The sequence below is a fragment of the Chenopodium quinoa genome, unplaced genomic scaffold (assembly GCF_001683475.1).
Source record: "Chenopodium quinoa cultivar QQ74 unplaced genomic scaffold, ASM168347v1, whole genome shotgun sequence".
Taxonomy (NCBI): Eukaryota; Viridiplantae; Streptophyta; class Magnoliopsida; order Caryophyllales; family Amaranthaceae; genus Chenopodium; species Chenopodium quinoa.
The window spans coordinates 6,538,060-6,556,122 of NW_018742329.1; the positions used below are offsets into that span (position 1 = coordinate 6,538,060).

At 34.3% G+C, this 18,063-nt stretch overlaps 1 pseudogene; it reads right to left on the reverse strand.

Annotated features, from left to right (window-relative positions):
- Window positions 1-6,448: 6,448 nt before the first annotated feature.
- LOC110691049 lies at window positions 6,449-11,372 on the reverse strand (annotated as a pseudogene).
- Between the last annotated feature and the right edge of the window lie 6,691 nt (window positions 11,373-18,063).

Below are 18,063 nucleotides of genomic sequence, written 5' to 3' on the forward strand. Positions count from 1 at the left end.
CCAGCATCAGCACCAGACTGGGTATTAGCAATAATCTGGTGCTCATGAGTAATAGTAACAGGTCCTGGCTGAGCCTGCAAAGATGTTGGAGCTATAGCTTGCTGAGGTTGCACTTTCTTAGGCACCCAAACTTGCTTTTGGGGTGGCTTCTCAACAGCTATTGGAGCTTTACCATAAGCAGAACAGTCATGTCCTGTAATTTGGCACTTCTTACAATAAGATGGCTTCCAATCATAAACCACTTTTTGCTTAAACTCAACCCCTAGGTCATCCGCAATCCATACATGGTCTGGTAAAGTAGTAGTGACATCCATTTCAACCAAGACACGAGCAAATGAAACTCTCTGCTGTCTGGTAGTACAATCATCAGCAAACAGAGGAACACCTAAGGTGCTAGCAATCCTGCTCAAAGAATCAGCACTCCAGTAGTTTAAAGGAAGGTTAGGGAGTTTAATCCAGAGAAGTATGACCTTCAAAATCTCCTCATAGAAATAAAAATCTGAAGACCCCCTAATAATCAGAGGTTTATTTAAGAAAGTATATGGCCCTCCAGCTAAAATCACATCCCTATCTTCAATAGAATTAAATTGAGCAACGAAATAACCATCATCATGTAAGTAAACATTAGGCATTTGAGCATGATTCCAGACAGTAGTAATATACCTCTTAATTGCAGAAAGAGTTGGAGTATTGCCCACAACATACATGATAATTGAGGCAATCCACTTAGCATTCATTGTTTCAATCTCATTCTTCTGCATTTGCGCCACTTTCTTACCCTCTTTCACAGTTGGAGCAACAAATTGCAGAGATACACCTTTAATTGTCAAAGGAGATCGCTGAAAAAAACTTGTCCAAGTAGACTTCCTTGCACCATCCATATCCAGGCGTCGTTGCACCTGTCTACCATCCCCACCTTCCTTCTCAGTCACTTCTTGATCCATGACAGGAATCTCCCCCATAGTATTCAATCGATGAGTTTCATCTTCAACCTCAGGGATAAAACCAGCTCCAGATCCAGTAAACCCTAAATTCATTGTTCCATTGGTTTCATTATTCACCATTGGAATACCTAGGGTCCGATTTTGTTCCTTCATAAGCTCATGCTCCTCCCTTGTAATGAGTCCAGCACTTGCATGAACTAGAGGTGAACGAAAAAGTTCCACCCGACCTCCAAAACCATCATCAGCAAGCATTGAGCTCAACCCACCATTTCCACCAGATCTAGCTGCAGAACTACTAGGAGCACCTATTGATGATGATTCACCTTTCTCCGAAGAATTATTAGCAGTTGATTTCTTCTTTCTGCCCATCTATGAAGATCAGTGCATGATAGTGATCGCCCTAAACATGCACTAGAACCCTAGAGAGAGAAAGTATATTAATTTATTAAGAATAAAAGAACGTTGTTTCCCTTTGGATTAGACCCAACTACCCTTTCTGTTTTTAGTAAGAAAAGACTTAGGAATTACATTTGATTTTGTGATTTGACTTTATCCTATCAAACGCACCGCACCAACCACCACCTTGTGTCCTCACGCAGCTCCACCACTGGCGTCAGCAGCAGACAACCATTCTTTCCTCCCTGGCCCTCCGCGCCTCCCAGCCAAACGTCGATGTTTCCCCTTAGCTTCCTCGAAACCCCCTCCGACCCTCCCATGCAACCACCACAAAAACCCTTCTGACACTCCCATTATTTTGAATTACTCCTTCCCCAACCCTGAAACCCTGGCGGCTAGGGTTTTTGATGGTGGAGGACGAGTGTTTGGGGATTTTTTGGGACTGGGGGAGGTGAATTAAGGGAGTTGCGAGTGGTGGTGGTGGCAGCTGAAGTGTGCAAGAATCATTGGCCGGCTGTAGCCCATTCAACCGGGTTGTACAAGAATCGTCAGTGTTTTCCATGGTGGTTGAGCTGCGTGCCTAGACGCAACAGCCGAGCTTCTACCTGGCCGTGGCGGCAGGCTATTGTGGTGATTTGGCTACGCGCCTGGTTGCGGCAACGACATGCCGACAGTCTTTGTTGCATGCCTGGTTGATGCAACCTCTATTTTTTTTTTTAAAAAATAAACTAGGCTGGTTCGGGGTCGCCGTCAGCTGGCATGGGAAGAGGGGATTGGGCTGGCAGTTAGGTAGGTGAGGATCCTCTAGAGGAAGGGTGGCTAGAAGGTGGTAGGACGTTGGCTGGGACCCATTAATGGATACCATGATAGAAGTTAGACGGAGGTACCAAAAGCTATATTTTTAGAATTTAATAGGTACCAAGATAAAATTAAATTTTACATGGGTACTAAAAGTCAGCAAAGGCCATTTTTCTTAAGGTATTAAAAGTCAAAATTTCCTTAAAATAAAAAAAGAGGGAGAGGCAAACCAAGGCTGCATAACAATGGTGGCTACAAGGTGTTGATGGTTTTGGACGTGACGAGGGAGGAGGATGGAGGTTGACACAGTGGAGGTGGATAGGGTTTAATGGAACTAAAATAAAAAACAAAAGTACAAGAAACATACTAAGCGGCGGCCAACGACCCATAAGGGATAACGGTGAACCAGCGGTGGCGGCAGTGACGGAATCCGTTTTTCTTTCTCTCTCTTTCTCTCTCCATTGTTCTCTTTCTTCCTTTGTCTTTTTTTGTTTTGAATAAACGAGAGCTCAACACCTTTTTTTTAAAAAAAATCGACAATTTTCAACGGATTTTTTTTGTCGGAAATTCCTACTTCCAACGAAATTTTCCGATGGAGATTTAGTTTCAAGGGAAAATTTCGTCAAAAATAGTAATTTGTGACAGAAAAAATTTCGTTTGAAATTTCCAACAGATAAAAAGGAATTTCTGTCAGAGTATTAACAGATTAAATTCCGTTCGAAATTTGGAATTTTTCGACAGAACTTTGTGTGCGTCGAAAGGGTTCCTTTAAAAAAGACATATTTCTAATAGTGTAACTGTGTAAGTGGTTGAGCTTGATATGATTGTTGAGGAACTAGAAGTTGAGGAAAGTTAGGCATTTACAAATGCATAACAAGGAGTATTCATGTAATTATAGATATGTACAAACGAATGCATATTCTGGTATCATTGGATGATCAAATGGTACCACTGAATATACAGTAATACTATACATACACATAATGGTATTATATATGCATTCAGTTGTACAAATTTTTTGCATAAATAGTACCAATGAGGATTCAGTGGTACCATATAAACTTTTAGTGGAACAATCAACATGTGGTCCCCTATCACGTGATACAATCCGACCAAAAAATAGGTGGGGTCCACCTACAGACCTCTTTCTTCCTATCTCTCTCCTCTTTTCTCTCTCTATCATGTGTTTTAAAAATATTTTACTTAATGTTATGCATTTACAAATGCCTAAATTTCCTCCCTTTAAAATTCCTCATGATTGTTGCCTTTTTACCCTACTGAAGTGCTTATGTTTTTCACGTGTCGTGCATTTACTAGCCTACGTGTCACCTTAGGATTGAAGTACGTGGTGGGGTATTTATACCCCCAACACATTTATTCAAAAGCTTACCACATCACGTCTTTAGCCAATAACATGTAGGCAAAATTACACCCATTGACACTAACTTGTACCACTAGTTAGATTGACACCATTTTTAATAAAAATACGTAAATAACATAAATGATACATGAGTGGGTTTCTTACCAGAAATTAATCATCTAATATTCTAAAACAGGGTAAAGACTAATATAAACTCGGTCCACATTAATATTACTGTGGACCGAGCTTCCATCACGTGACTATCACAGATTCTTTTTTGGGAAGCTTCCTTTTAATTTCCTCTCTCCTCCTGACATATCATTTTCTCTCTCTTCTTTCTTCTTTTTCTCTCTCCTCCTTTGATGTTCTTCTCTGTACACTTCAACAATGGTGAAGGCGAGAGAAGAAAGTTTGTTAAAATCAATAATGGTGAAGGCGAGACGATCATCAAATTGGAGTAAACGAAGAGGATTACGATCATCAATTGGGCGGCCTTGCAAAGGTATTTAATTAGGTTTTTGATTAATTAGTTCAATTTTTGTGTAAATCTTCTGATTCTGTTTAATTTAACTTTAGATTTTCAATTATAGTGTTTAAATTTCATTTTTAAGAGGTATTTTAGTATTTGATTTGATTTTTAGGGTTTAGTTTTTACAATAGCTTAATTCTACTGGTTTTCCTCTCTCCAGAGTTCGTTGTTCGTAGTTTTAGTGTATTGGTTTTAGTCGAAAAGCTTTAGAAATTGCAGAATGTGTGCTTATGCGTGCAAATATAAGAAAACAATTACTGGACCAAATATTAATATAATTATAAGATATCAATTGTGATTATATCAATATAAATATGATTATAAGATATCAATTGTGATTATATCAATATAAAAGTGACTATATGAATATAAATATGATTAAAAACTAAAAATTAGATTATATCAATATAAAAATGATTATAAGATTACAATTATGATTATATAAGATATCAATTGTGATTATATCAATATAAAAGTGACTATATCAATATAAATATGATTATAAGATATCAGTTGTGATTATATCACATCTTTCATTAATAATAATGATCCTCATATTTATTTTGTATGTTTTATTTACAGAACCAAATCACGATACTGGAGAAACTACTGAACCAAATCATGATATCGGAGAAACTACTAAACCAAATCATGATATTGGAGAAATTACTGGAATTGGTGATTAGGTTGGAGTTCTTGACACTTCTAAGCTTCTAATGTCCAAAAAGAATGTGGTGGAATAGAAGATTCAGAGTTGATTATGTATAGGAGGCGTAAACTCAAAACGATGGTTTTTGAAACTGGTGAGAAATCTGGTGATGAAAACTTCGAGCTCTGATGATGAATTGTTAATGGCGTCGATGATGAAGAAGATGCATGAATTGTTTGGGGTTTTATGGGTTTAAGGGTTAGTGGGCTGGGCTGGAGACTTTTTACTGTCTTCTATTTGGTGGTTTGGGCACGTGTGACTTTGGGTCCACAATAAGTTTATTGTGGACCGGGTCCACCCAAGATGAATTGCTAAAACAGATTATTAAAACAGTATTTATTATTTCATGTGTAAATTGTTGTTTTAAAAAAGCTCCAAATTTCAATAACAAAACCCAAATTTTTTCTCTCTCCTCTTTCTTCATCCATTCATCTTCTTTGTTGATTATTCTTTTGTTTCCTCTTCATTGTATATTTTTCCTAGCCTTCATCATCATCTTTTGGTAGGGATTTGAAGTCAATGGTAAATTGTTGTAAATTAGTATGATATTTTTATCAAATTTGCTCAAAAATTAGTATGCTATTTTTACCAAATTAGAGCCAAAAACAGTACGATTGCTCACTAAGTCACCTTTTCGGAATTTTTTTACAACTCTTGAAAGTTTGCTGCTTCCAAAACTTGACCCCTCTAACAAATTCTTAGAACGATGTGATTGATGACTTGCATACGGATGTTAATTTGGACACCATTATTGAATCACCTCCAAATAGTTTTAATTGTGGGCTTGTGGCTGTTAATTTGTAAAATCTAGCAACGTAATTCAGATGATAACTCCTCACCATCTTTTATTTCTTCAATGATGTCTCATAGTTTTTATGGAAGAAAAGATGATGAAGATAAGAGCAACATAAGCAAAGAAAATGGATGAAGAAAGGAGGAATGGGAAAAAATTTGGGATTTCGTTATTTTAATTTGGGGCTTTCTTTAAAAAAAATAAATAAAAATTTGACGCATTAAACTTAATTACCGATTTGATAATCTATTTTAAAATACTACAAAATCTTTTAATAAAGTAAATGATAAATTTTTGGCAAGTGGACCCTACTTAGACATCGTTAATGTTATTCAGTTTTTTTTTAATCAAAGTTGGTATCAATTTAATTAGTGGTACAAGTTGGTGTCAATAATTGTAATTTTGCCTAACATGTACTTCATAGTCCATACAATATCTGACAACAACAAAAATATTTAATTGTACAAAGGCTTAAACTTGAAACCAACAAGTATACAATATTATCCTAAATATTTATTTATTATGCTTTTTACTCAACAAAAATAAAGCTAAGCTAGATTTACTATAGTTTAAAATTGTGCTAATTTATGTTCACTATTGATTATAAGACAATTAAATTTTGATCGTGAAATAAAATATCAAAATTGATGTATTAAATTTTAGTATTGAAAAATAATTGTCTTTTTATGTATTAATTTTTCTAATAAGATTTATTAAAAATAAACAATCAACATTTTTGGATGTATATACAAGATATATGACACGATTCTCCAAATATATATAATAAAATCCAATATAAAAAGAGTATTCAAGATCAGATAACTATCAAAAAATTAAGAAAAAAGTTAATTAAACCTACTCTATCATTACACATTATTATTATTATTATTAATTAATTAATTAATATGGAATTGTCATTGTCTAGTGCAGGAAAATAAATCATATTCATTAGCCATTACACAGTAATACAAATATCATACTTCATTCGTTTGTTTTTAATTGCACAACTTACCTTCCAAGGAAATATCAAAATGTTGCACAATTTTTATTTTAGGGAAATATCACAAATATTGCACCACTTGTCTTTTAAAGAATACAGTAATACAAATATCATACTTCATTGTTTTTAATTGCACAACTTACCTTCCAAGGAAATATCAAAATGTTGCACAATTTTTATTTTAGGGAAATATCACAAATATTGCACCACTTGTCTTTTAAAGAATACAGTAATACAAATATCATATGATAACATTAGATATTACAACGTATCATAGAGCTTATTTGTCGAAGTTTCTTAGCTAGAATATCACTCACTCCAATCCGATTCTTTTTATTATTTAAATTTGAAAAAAAAAAAAATCGGAGGAGTATGTACACAATACAATATTATTTAACGTACTTTAAGAGTCCTATATCATTTTTTACATCACTCACTTGTGTAACTATCCACGGCTTACCATCAGGGTATTGTAAAGTTATCGGTGGATTAATGACTTTTTTAACAGCATTCCGAATGCCTTTCGAAAGAGCTCCCCAATTATTCTCCAACGACAATATCTTATGATCGTTAGGAGCTGTAGTTACAATAGCTCTCCCCTGGCTGTACTTGAAACGTGCTGCCTCTGCAACCATTTGAATCGCGATAAGTAGAAACCGAGCTTCAGTTTTGCTATAACCTCCGGTCGTAGTATCCATCCCATAGACCTTATTCGTGAATGTTTTAAGGTTATCAAACCCTAACGGAAAACTTAACCGATTTGTACCAGCATTGCTTTCGATTTGATTGTAACTTTCTCCATATGTTATATTTATGAAATCTTGAACATTAGGAAAAACTTTATTTGCTTCATCAATGGTAGAAATTCCAAGATTTTTGAAGTAATGGCCGCGTACTTTGCCTCCAAATTTATCAGCGTAGGCCACTACATACAAATCGTTTCTACTCAAAGCAAGTGTAATGGATATTTCATTATTATCCTTTTTAGATTCAAGTTCTACCAAAATATATGTGTCTGGGTTGGTTGGTGCCCTGATCATCGGAATCCCCTCATACACTAAGCTTGGATCCTTAGCTTGGTTGCGTATACTTTGCAGAAGTGAATCGCTAAACATCGCCCGCAAATTACCATATAAAGCCCACAAATATGATTTGGTGTAACCATTATGCCCATTTTCTAAAATTGAAATAATCTCGGTTTAAAAAATGTGGAGCCGTACTGGCTCGCCGGGGGAGACCGGAGGGCATGCCGGAGATGCGGGGGACGCCGGAGGTACGTCGTCGTCGACGGAAAACGAGGTAAGTCACCGTTAAAATTCACGGTTTACCGTCGGAGTGGCTCCGGCGCCTAGGATGGACGCCCAAACCGTAGCCTGGACGTCCAAGCCAGACGCCAGAACCACCAGAGTGGCGTCCAGCCCAGACGCCCAGACCACCAGACTGGCGTCCTGGCCAGGCGCCACTCTACTGGCTAAGGCGGCCCTGCCAGGCGCCAGTCCAGTGGCTGTGGCAACCCTGGCAGACGCCACCCTTATAAATTAATTTTTTTTTTCTTTTTTGATTTTGTTGTTGTTTTTTATTTATTTTTTTTAAAAAAAAAAATCGAAAATGATTTTTTAAAAAAAATCGAAATGGGTTTTTTTTAAATTAATTTTGAAAGTTCGAAATAGGTTTTTTTAAAATTAAGTTTGAAAATTCGAAATGGTATATTTTTAAATTTAGTTTGAAAATTCGAATTGGGTTTTTATAAAAATTAAGTTTGATTATATATAATTATGCTTTTTTTTGTGTTAATTCTGTGTAAATATAGAAATTAAATGTATTATCCGTTAAATGTATTTATTGTAATATATAATTGATGCAGGATTATGGTGGAGACGGAAATGATTACAGTGGGATATTTGGACATGATGGTCCATTCGAAGAAGCTCAACAGGCGATTGATTGGGCAAAACAGGTTGCAATTGCAGCTGGATTTTGCTTGGTAGTAGTAACTCATAAATCTCAACGGGATGGTAGAATGGATCGCATTTTGAGATGTGACCGTTATCGCAAAAGAGAAGAAAGAGATTTTCGTACAGCCACTCGGTTTGATACAAAGCGGAAAGGTTGTGGGTGTGAGTTCAGAGTAAAGGTTCGACAACTACGGAGTCGTGACGGTTGGGAAGTGATTGGTTACTCTAAATGGGGGTATCACAACCATGAGATGATAGTATATGAAGAGGGTCATCGACAGCTGAGCGGCTTAAGTCCTGCTGCGAAACTAGTTGTGAAAGAAATGAGTGATGCTCAAGTCAAGCCTGCTAAAATATTAGCATTTGTGTTAGTGAAATTTCCAGAAGACCATCCAAACCGAAGACACATCTACAACGTCAGACAGCAACTCAAGTCGTGCGTCCTACGTGCACTGGGGTACAAACACCGCTGCAACACGGATGCGATCTTCACACCTCCGTGTTCCCAAACACCTAGCGCCTCGGTGTACAGTGCAGCCCTGTCCACCGCCAACAACTCCGCCAGCAAATCTGCCTGATCCGCATCAGCCACAGCACAAAGTCGTTTACCCTCAACACGAATCCCCAGAATGGCCTCGACGTCATGTAACATGATCGTCATCTCACCGAACGGAAGGTGGAAAGAGTTTGTATCCGGCTGCCATCGCTCAATGAAAGCCGTGATCAGCGTACTGTCAATCTTATCGTGAATGGTGGCAGGAACGTGATTCACCCCAGTGCCCTCCAGTCGCTCGAACATCTCGCTCTCCGCCGGCCAAGCCTCAGCCCATGTACGCAAAAAGCTACAAGTCTTTTCCCGGGTATGACATTTCAACAACCCCGTAACTGAAGGCCTCTCCTGGTCCTCCCAAATACGGGCAGCTATGTGTCCTAGAAAGCTAGGAATCACACTCCCGTCAACAGGCCCACCGGGCACCTCACTCCTAACAACCCAAGAATCATTACCGGCCCTCCACCGTTTCCTGCTTGCCCCATATACAGTGGACGCAGATGATGTGCCAGATCTACTAACAAACCTACCACCCCTACCCTTACGCACCTCCACCATATGTGTCTCGTACATGTCATCAACCCTCTGACTGAATGGACCGTAATCATCATACGGTCCACTGCCATCGTCCACATCCTCATCCTCATCTGCGCCCTCCTCCTGCTCCTCCTCCTGGTCACCCTCCTCAGCATCATCATCGTCATCGTCATCCTCATCCCGACGGTGGATCCGTTCTCTACGAGCTGAGGCCGAAATACCACGGGATCTGACATGTCTATGCCCCGACCTCTCCACTGAATAGCTTCTACTAAGAAGCTCTACATTCTTCCCCGCACCATGACGACCCAGTGAATTCTACACAAAATTTTAAAATATATAAACATACAAAAATTTATACGAAAAATAGCTACCACTACCCAAATCAAATAAACTAAAAACATACTAACAAATTAACATAATAAAGAAATTAACAAAACAATTAAATAAAAATAATAGAATAAAAAATACACTTAGAAAGGAAATAAAACCAACACAGAAGAATATATATAAACATAAATAATTCATTCCCAATTAAAATAAATTAACTAACCAAAAACAATATCAATAATAAAATTTAAAATAAATTAACTAACCAAAAACAATATCAATGTCACAAAAAAAATATAAAACAAATCAAAATAGAGAATAAAAATAAAAATGTACAAAAAAAACAAACAAATAATTGTAAACAAAATATAAACATAGAAAAAATACAACAAAATTGAAAAAATTTATAAAAATAAACAACAAAATATAAAAATAATTCAAAAAGATATTACACAAAAAAACAAAAAAAAAATAAAAATAATATTTTAAAACAAATATATAAAAAAAAAAGGGGGGGCGCCTTGGCTGGACGCCCAGCCAGCGGTGGTGGCGCCAGCTGCAGACGCCGCCACCAGTGGGCTGGCGCCTGGGCTGGACGCTACAGCCACGGCTGCGGCGCCTTGAATAAACGCCACAACCGTGGCTATGGCGTCCAGCCCAGGCGCCAACCTACTGGTGTCGGCGTCTGCAGCTAGCGCCACCACCGCTGGCTGGGCGTCCAGCCAGGGCGCCCCACCTCCGTCACGGCGGTTTTCCCTTTTTTTTTTTTTACAAATTGTACCTTGCCTACTTGGGACCTCCTTCCCTCCGCCGCCGCCGCCAATTCCTTGCCTTGCCGCCTCGACATTGCCGTTGTTTGAAATTTTTTTTTTAGAGAGGTTGAAAGAAGATGAGCGATGAGAGTGTGAGTGTTTTTTTTTAGGTCAAGGGCAATATTGTCAAATCAAGTGAATTTTGTGGGCTTTATGTAGTAATTTGTGGGCGATGTTTAACAAATCCCTTGCAGAAAGGTGTTAGTAAGTATTCTGTGTTGGTTTTGGTTCGAGTTTGAAGGTTATATCGGCTGCATTAACCTGCTGAAGGATAATCCATATAGCTATTGCTAGAACAAGCCATGCTTTCTTGTTTCCTTCTTGCATTTTTACCTAGTAAGTTACTCCAAAAAAAAAAAAAAAAAAATAATTATGTTAGCACTATTTTATTACGAAGTCTATGGATATGATCAGGAAATCAAGATGTGAGGAGAAAAGAATAGTGCATTAGAGACCGTAAAAAGTGATTGGTACAATAATGGTTTTTAATTTTTAGTCAACAAAGTTCATTTTGTAGAAATTGTTTATTTTTTTTTATTTTTTTGACAACAGAAATTGTATAAACTAAGGACCAAATTAAAGTATAGTATATAAAGATCCTAATTAATAAATAAATAAATAAATAATAATAAAGAGGGAAGAGTATGGAGATTAGAATAACTTACAACGAAACTAAGCCAAAGCTTGTGTTGAGTGAAATAAAATATTGATGTGTATAACCACTAACTATAGTAGAGAGAAATGAAAGGTAAAAAATTAAGTAAAGATCAAATGTGCGTAGGTTAGAGGAAAAGAGATTGTCTCTTTATATACGACATAGTGCATATTCAATTGTTCACATTTACTGAACTGAGCTGAACTGAACTGATTGGAGTTGAACTAAAATGAACTGAGCTAAAATGAATATTTATGAGAGAAAGAAATTAGAAGCCGAACTGAACTGAACTGATTTGAACTGATTAGAGCTAAACCGAACTAATTGGAAAGGGGACTACTGTTGTTTCTCAATAGTCAATATATGCAAAGTTACTTTTGACTTTATGCATTATTCATTTAATTTTTACTAAACTTTTTACCTTACCTATATAATATTGTTGGACGCTTCAAAATTTTGCATAATTTTCAGTGTTTCATTATTGGGAAATTTTACACTATTTATCTGAATTACTAAGACCGATCAATGTTAGTGATTTATAAATAGTGTTTCATATAGTTTTGTGATTACTTATTGAAATCATTTTAATAAATACTCGGTATCAGCATACTTATTAATATATAAAGATATTATTGGTCAAAGTTTGATATCGGGTAAATTGAAAATAAAGTATATCCGGTGAATTGAAAACAAAATTTTTAAACTGAATTGAAATAAAGCGGGGAGCAATTTTTTAAAATATTTTTTTACTTAATGCATACTGTAATAATGATTAACATATTAGGTTTAAAGTGTCAATTATTGTGGAGCAAAGAGAGTAATATGGATTTGGGAATGAGAAGAAAACGAGAAACAAGCTAAGAGGGCCCTATATAATTGACTAGGTTGGAATTTTTGGATTAGAATTTCGAACAAAATAAGAATGAGTAATAAATACTTTAATACTGCATACGAGGACACGAGGTACCTAAATTCATAATCATACGTTACTTTCAGAAATTTCAATGCATGTGAAACGGTACGTTTGATTTATCTTGTTTGTTTTTATCTGCTCAATCATGGAAGCTAATACTCTGTATTATTGCTAAATAACAACGCAATGAATCTAAAGCAATAAGCCAATAATGGTGGCCCTTATGATTGAGATACATTAGGTTTTGTCTATGTTTGACATCAAATAAATTTACTTACATTAAGTATAGCTTAGTCTAGTGATAAAGTTTGTATCTCATCTAGTGGAATAAAACCTCATTATTTGAGTCACTCTAGGCTAGAGATTCTCTTACCCTTCTCCCCACTCTAAAAGTGTCTAGCCCGTTAACCGACTTAATTCGAATCGGGAAGACATGTGAAAGGTTTCAGCCTGGTAGGGCCTTCTCTTTATCAACCAAAAAAAATATTTACATATAAGAATAATTTGAAAATTTGCTTCGGACTATGTATCATAACTTGAAATAAAAGGCGTATGTTTTTTCTTTTTTGAAACAAACGCTAATTAGGGCATGTTCTCATTGACTAGACTCAGTTGAACTGAACTGAATTGAATTGAATATTTTATAAGAGAAGGAAATTAGGAGCTGAACTGATGAACTGAATTGAACTTATTAGAGCTGAACTGAACTGAACTGAAAATAATCGTATGAGAATAAGCCCTTAGTGCTTTTATTTAGAACTTGTTGCCCTATCGTGCGCGATAGTCCAAAATGGAAAATATCGGAGGTTGATATTGTCAATCGTATTGCTGTTGTGGAAAATAATGGCTTATTTGTTGTAATGAGACTTTGAGAAGTTCGGATGAATTGTTTTGGTAGAGTGTTTTTTAAAAAACTTAAAAAGTAGGAATAATATGTATTCCATAAAATAACTTTCAAAAAAGAAGTGACGTGACAATAATGATATTTTCGTGTGTCAAATTAATAATGTGTAAGTAAGTTGTGGGTAATTGTAAACCATTCGCTAGTTGTAATTATCTTAAGAGTGGAAAGTTACGAATATTTTTTTTTTTTTTTTTATAATAAGAGAATAAAAGTTCTAAAGACCCAAGTGAATTTTTGCGATAATTTTTTGGTACGTTGATTTTGAACTAATTAGATGTATGTAATATATTTTTAGCTATAATAACTACAATAACTATAGTTGATTTTGTCCCGTACAAAAAAAAAAAAAAAAAAAAAAAAAACAAACTATAGTTGATTGACCCATATAATTATAATAACTATCATATATTATTAGTTTTTATATTATCATCATATAACTAATATATAAAGCTAAACTTTTAGCCAGGGGACGAGACATCGACACTTGGCGTTCCAACTTTTTGCCAAGTGTCGTGCCACGTAGGATAGAGTTATATAAAATTCAATTTGTAGGATAAAAAAGTTAGTTTAGAATTTTATTTTCAATCAACTTTGGATATAATTTTAGGATAAAATTGTTAATTTAGAGTTTTATTTTTGATAAAGTACGAATATTTCATATGTACAAATTGAATTATAATTTTATTCAAAAAATATTTAGATTATAACTCTCATAAATTATCATATAAATTTATTTTTTGTATCATTATAGTTTTTAGAGCGAAGGAATTAGTTCAAAATGTACCACATCCATGGGTTATAATATATTCTAATCAATTAAAATAATATACTTCACAATCTAATATAATTTTATTATTGTGTGTAGACCTGTTAATCAGGTCGGGTTACGAGTCATTTCAGACAGGGTCAAGAAATGTTTTTCACCAGTATTATTATTATTAGTCATTACATGTCTACAAGTTTAAATCGTTACAAAAATACGTCAATTGCTAAATAATTTTGTATCAATGATATATTTTAAAATTTGACATATAGATTAAAATATATCTTAAAATTTAATAACAACCCGGGCATCACACGGGCACAAAACTAGTTATATATTATAATGATAACCTAATTTATATATTATCCTAATATATTTTGACCCATTTTTAATTATAATAACTATAGTTGATTTTGACCCATTTAATTATAATAACTATAGTTGATTTTGACCCATTTAATTATAATAACTATAATAACTATAGTTGATTTTGATCCATTTGATACGGATAATATTATAATGATAACCTAATTTATATATTATCCCATTTAACGTAATATAATTATCACCTCTGTGTTTATGATAACCTAATTTATCAATTTATATTATAATGTTGACTATCCATTATAACTCATTATATTATATTGATCGGGTGTCAATTTGTAATGGCATTAGGTTGATATCCGGTTAGAGGCCTCATTATATATACGGATAATGTGTTTGCAGTGGGCCGGGGTTCATCTTTTTATTTGCAGGTGCTCGACAAACGAAAATGGAAAATATCGGGTGTCAATATTGTTAATCGTACTTCTATTCGGTTTTGTATTTATGAAAAATAAAATATTTTAATTTATGTAAAGTTGAGGTAAATTTTATTTTATTTTATTTTATTTTATTTTTTTGACCGGAGAGGTGAATTATTTTGTTATATTGAAACATAATATTATAGAAGCATAATATATAATATATTTTTTTTTTTTATTAAAAAGAGCTTGTTATCTGTTTTCTTAAAGGCCATTCACAAAGAAAGCTACATAATATCATAGAGAACAAATTCAAAATGTGGGTATTTTTAAAGGATAATGATTTATAGATTTCTAAATTTTGTTTAATAATTTGGTTAGCATTTTATATCTGAATTTGGATGACTAAGGAGAAAACTTAATTCACCCACTAGGTAGTCTACCCATGTGAGTTGTCAAATAATGTGGCATTGCTTGTAATATGTGGCATGTACATGTCATTGAAAGGGATAAAAACACAATTAATGCTTTGTCGGAGTAAAGAGGAGAATATTTTGGTATTTGTGGCTTTTGTTGTTCCTTCTCTCCCAATGACTGATATCAAGCTACTAAACTAATGATTCAACAGGTTGCATGGTGAATAAATGAGAATCCCTTGGCACCATTAATTTTCATTCTAATTTTTTTTTTTTTTAGAAAGATTAATTGGTAGAATTGGCCTACCCCTTTATCATACTAGTGGAGACAACTCTATTTTATATGACCATGACTTAGACCATCTCCAATGGTGAGACTCAACTTTAAGTATTGAAATACAGTACAAAATGAGTTGTTTTTACCTCCAATGGTGAGATAATATCCACTTCTCAATTTGGCAACTCATGTTAAGTCTAACTTTTCAATGGTGAGACTCTCTAAAATATACAAATGTCACTTTCAATTTATGAAACATCAATTATTGTAAGAATAAAAAATAATGAAAAAAGGTAAAACTTAAATAAATTACAAAATATATTAGAATATTGATAAGGGCCTACACTTTTTGTCAAATGAGACTCAAAGTAGAGTATCTAAACTTAGCAACTTTCTTTTAGAGTTGCTAAGTTTAGATACCAACTTATTGGTATACATTGCAAAAATACTCTCTCTCTCCTAAAAATACTCACTTGAGTCTCACCATTGGAGAGGGCCTTAAAGAGGTATTTCTTATACAATCAACTTTGTTTCTTATGATAATATTAATTTCTATTATCAGTTGATATATAATTGAAGTATATTCAAGAATGAAGTTGTATCAGTTGTTCTTCGGGTGCTTTTGGGAGGAACATTTGTTATATTAATTCTTATCAAGATACATTTGTTAATATTAATTCTTATGAAGATACATTTGTTAAGGAACATTGCTTCGGGCTCTTCACATCTTCAAAGATTTGAATAGAGAGTATCTCCGGAGTTTTTAAAATAGAAGATACGAGTACAACGTATAATATATTCTTAAAATTATATCTTATGAAATATATTCTTAAAGGGTGAACCTTCATAGCAAAGAAAACTTTATGTCATGATTTCTTATGTTATCAATATGAAAAATTGTTTATATTTTATCATACATAAAGTTGTTTCATGCATAATTATTAAAATATAGGGCATGTTCACATTAATTGAACTGAGCTGAACTAAACTGATTGGAGTTGAACTTGAACTGATTGGAGCTGAACTGCTGAAGTGAACTGAGCTAAAATGAATATTTTATGAGAGAAGGAAATTAGGAGTTGAACTGAACTAAACTGAACTGATTGGAGCTGAACTTAACTGAACTGAACTGAAATTAAGTGACAATGGATTACAAAATAAAAGTATACACATATGATAAGGGAAGTTAATGCTTAAGTTAAATATACTCATATGAAAAACCAATATGGAACATTAGATTGAAAAAGATGTTATTAATATATACATGTTCATTTGTTTGTTGACTTGCATTCTTCTTGTATTTCGTAGTTTGTTTGTCATAGTCATACCCTTTTCCATGACTTGGTTTTTTCCCTTTACTCTAAGATCTTCTGGATCTTTGACATTTTGTTGATTATCTACATTTTCCCTTTGATCATCTCCATCAACTTCACCTCTAAGTGAGGGGTGTCTTCCATAAACTTTACCAAGTGTACTCACTATCCGCCAAGGTAGTTCTTGAGATTCTTCAACCAATTAATGCTTTCACTTGTGGCCTCAATTTAACCAAATTCTCCAAAATAAAAGAGTATGGTTTATCATCAATTGTTGCCATAGAGGCATTTTCCGCAAATTCCTTATGCAATGCTAAATAGCTCTTTGCATGTGGATTTTTGTCTGTGTAAAATATCGCACTACAATTTCTGTGTAGTCCTTAACCAAGTCTTTTCTCCATCGATTTAAGATATACTTTTCAGGAACACATAATATATCCTCCTCATGATATACACGAACCACATGGCAACACATGATCCCTCTAAATTCAAAGTTTCTACAATCACTCTTCACATCATATAAATCATGGTCAAAGGTCACTTTAAATTTTTGTATGCATGGCCATTTAGCCTTCTTGGTCACTACATCATAGACACAAACACTTCCATTATCATGGGATTTAGTTGCACTTGTATATGTAACCATACGCACTTGTTCTTGAAACTCTTCAAATTTTTTTGAGATATAAAGACGTTGAAATACACTCTCGCTCACAAATTCGGTGAAGCATAGGGTTGGCTTATTCATTGAACGAAATGTTTCATTTTCCTCCTCATTGGCTCGTTTTCCTAATGCAAGACAATATTTCTCAACAAATTCTTTCAAGGTAGTATTAAGGTTCACAAATGCTTTGAAAAAAAAAATCAGCTCTCACTACGTTGTGTACTAGACATTCCAACCCAAAAGTCATTTTTGAAATATATGGGAACCCACCGACGTCTTAGATTAAACATCTCGTTAAACCAATTAATTTGTTGTAACTTATGCTTTTCAATAACATCCTTCCATTTTTTCTCAAACTCTTCAACATGAAGAGAATCATGGAGAGCCCGACGCAGCTCTCTACGGATTATATCTCTATCTTCATGAAAATTCAAGTGCTTTTTTTGCAATTCTCATAATATGCCAAATGCACCATCAATGTTTTGTGTTTGGAAATACCTCCCTAATAGCACTCCCTGAGGTAATTAGAACATTTAATTTTTCAAAACAACATCAAGGTAGATACTATCACTAATATAGACAAACTATAGCTACTAATTACCAACAAACACCACATATATAATTTATTATAAAATAAAGCAAGATTAATTAGTATAATATTATGCCTATCACTATGAAAATACACTTTTTTTTTTAAGGAAA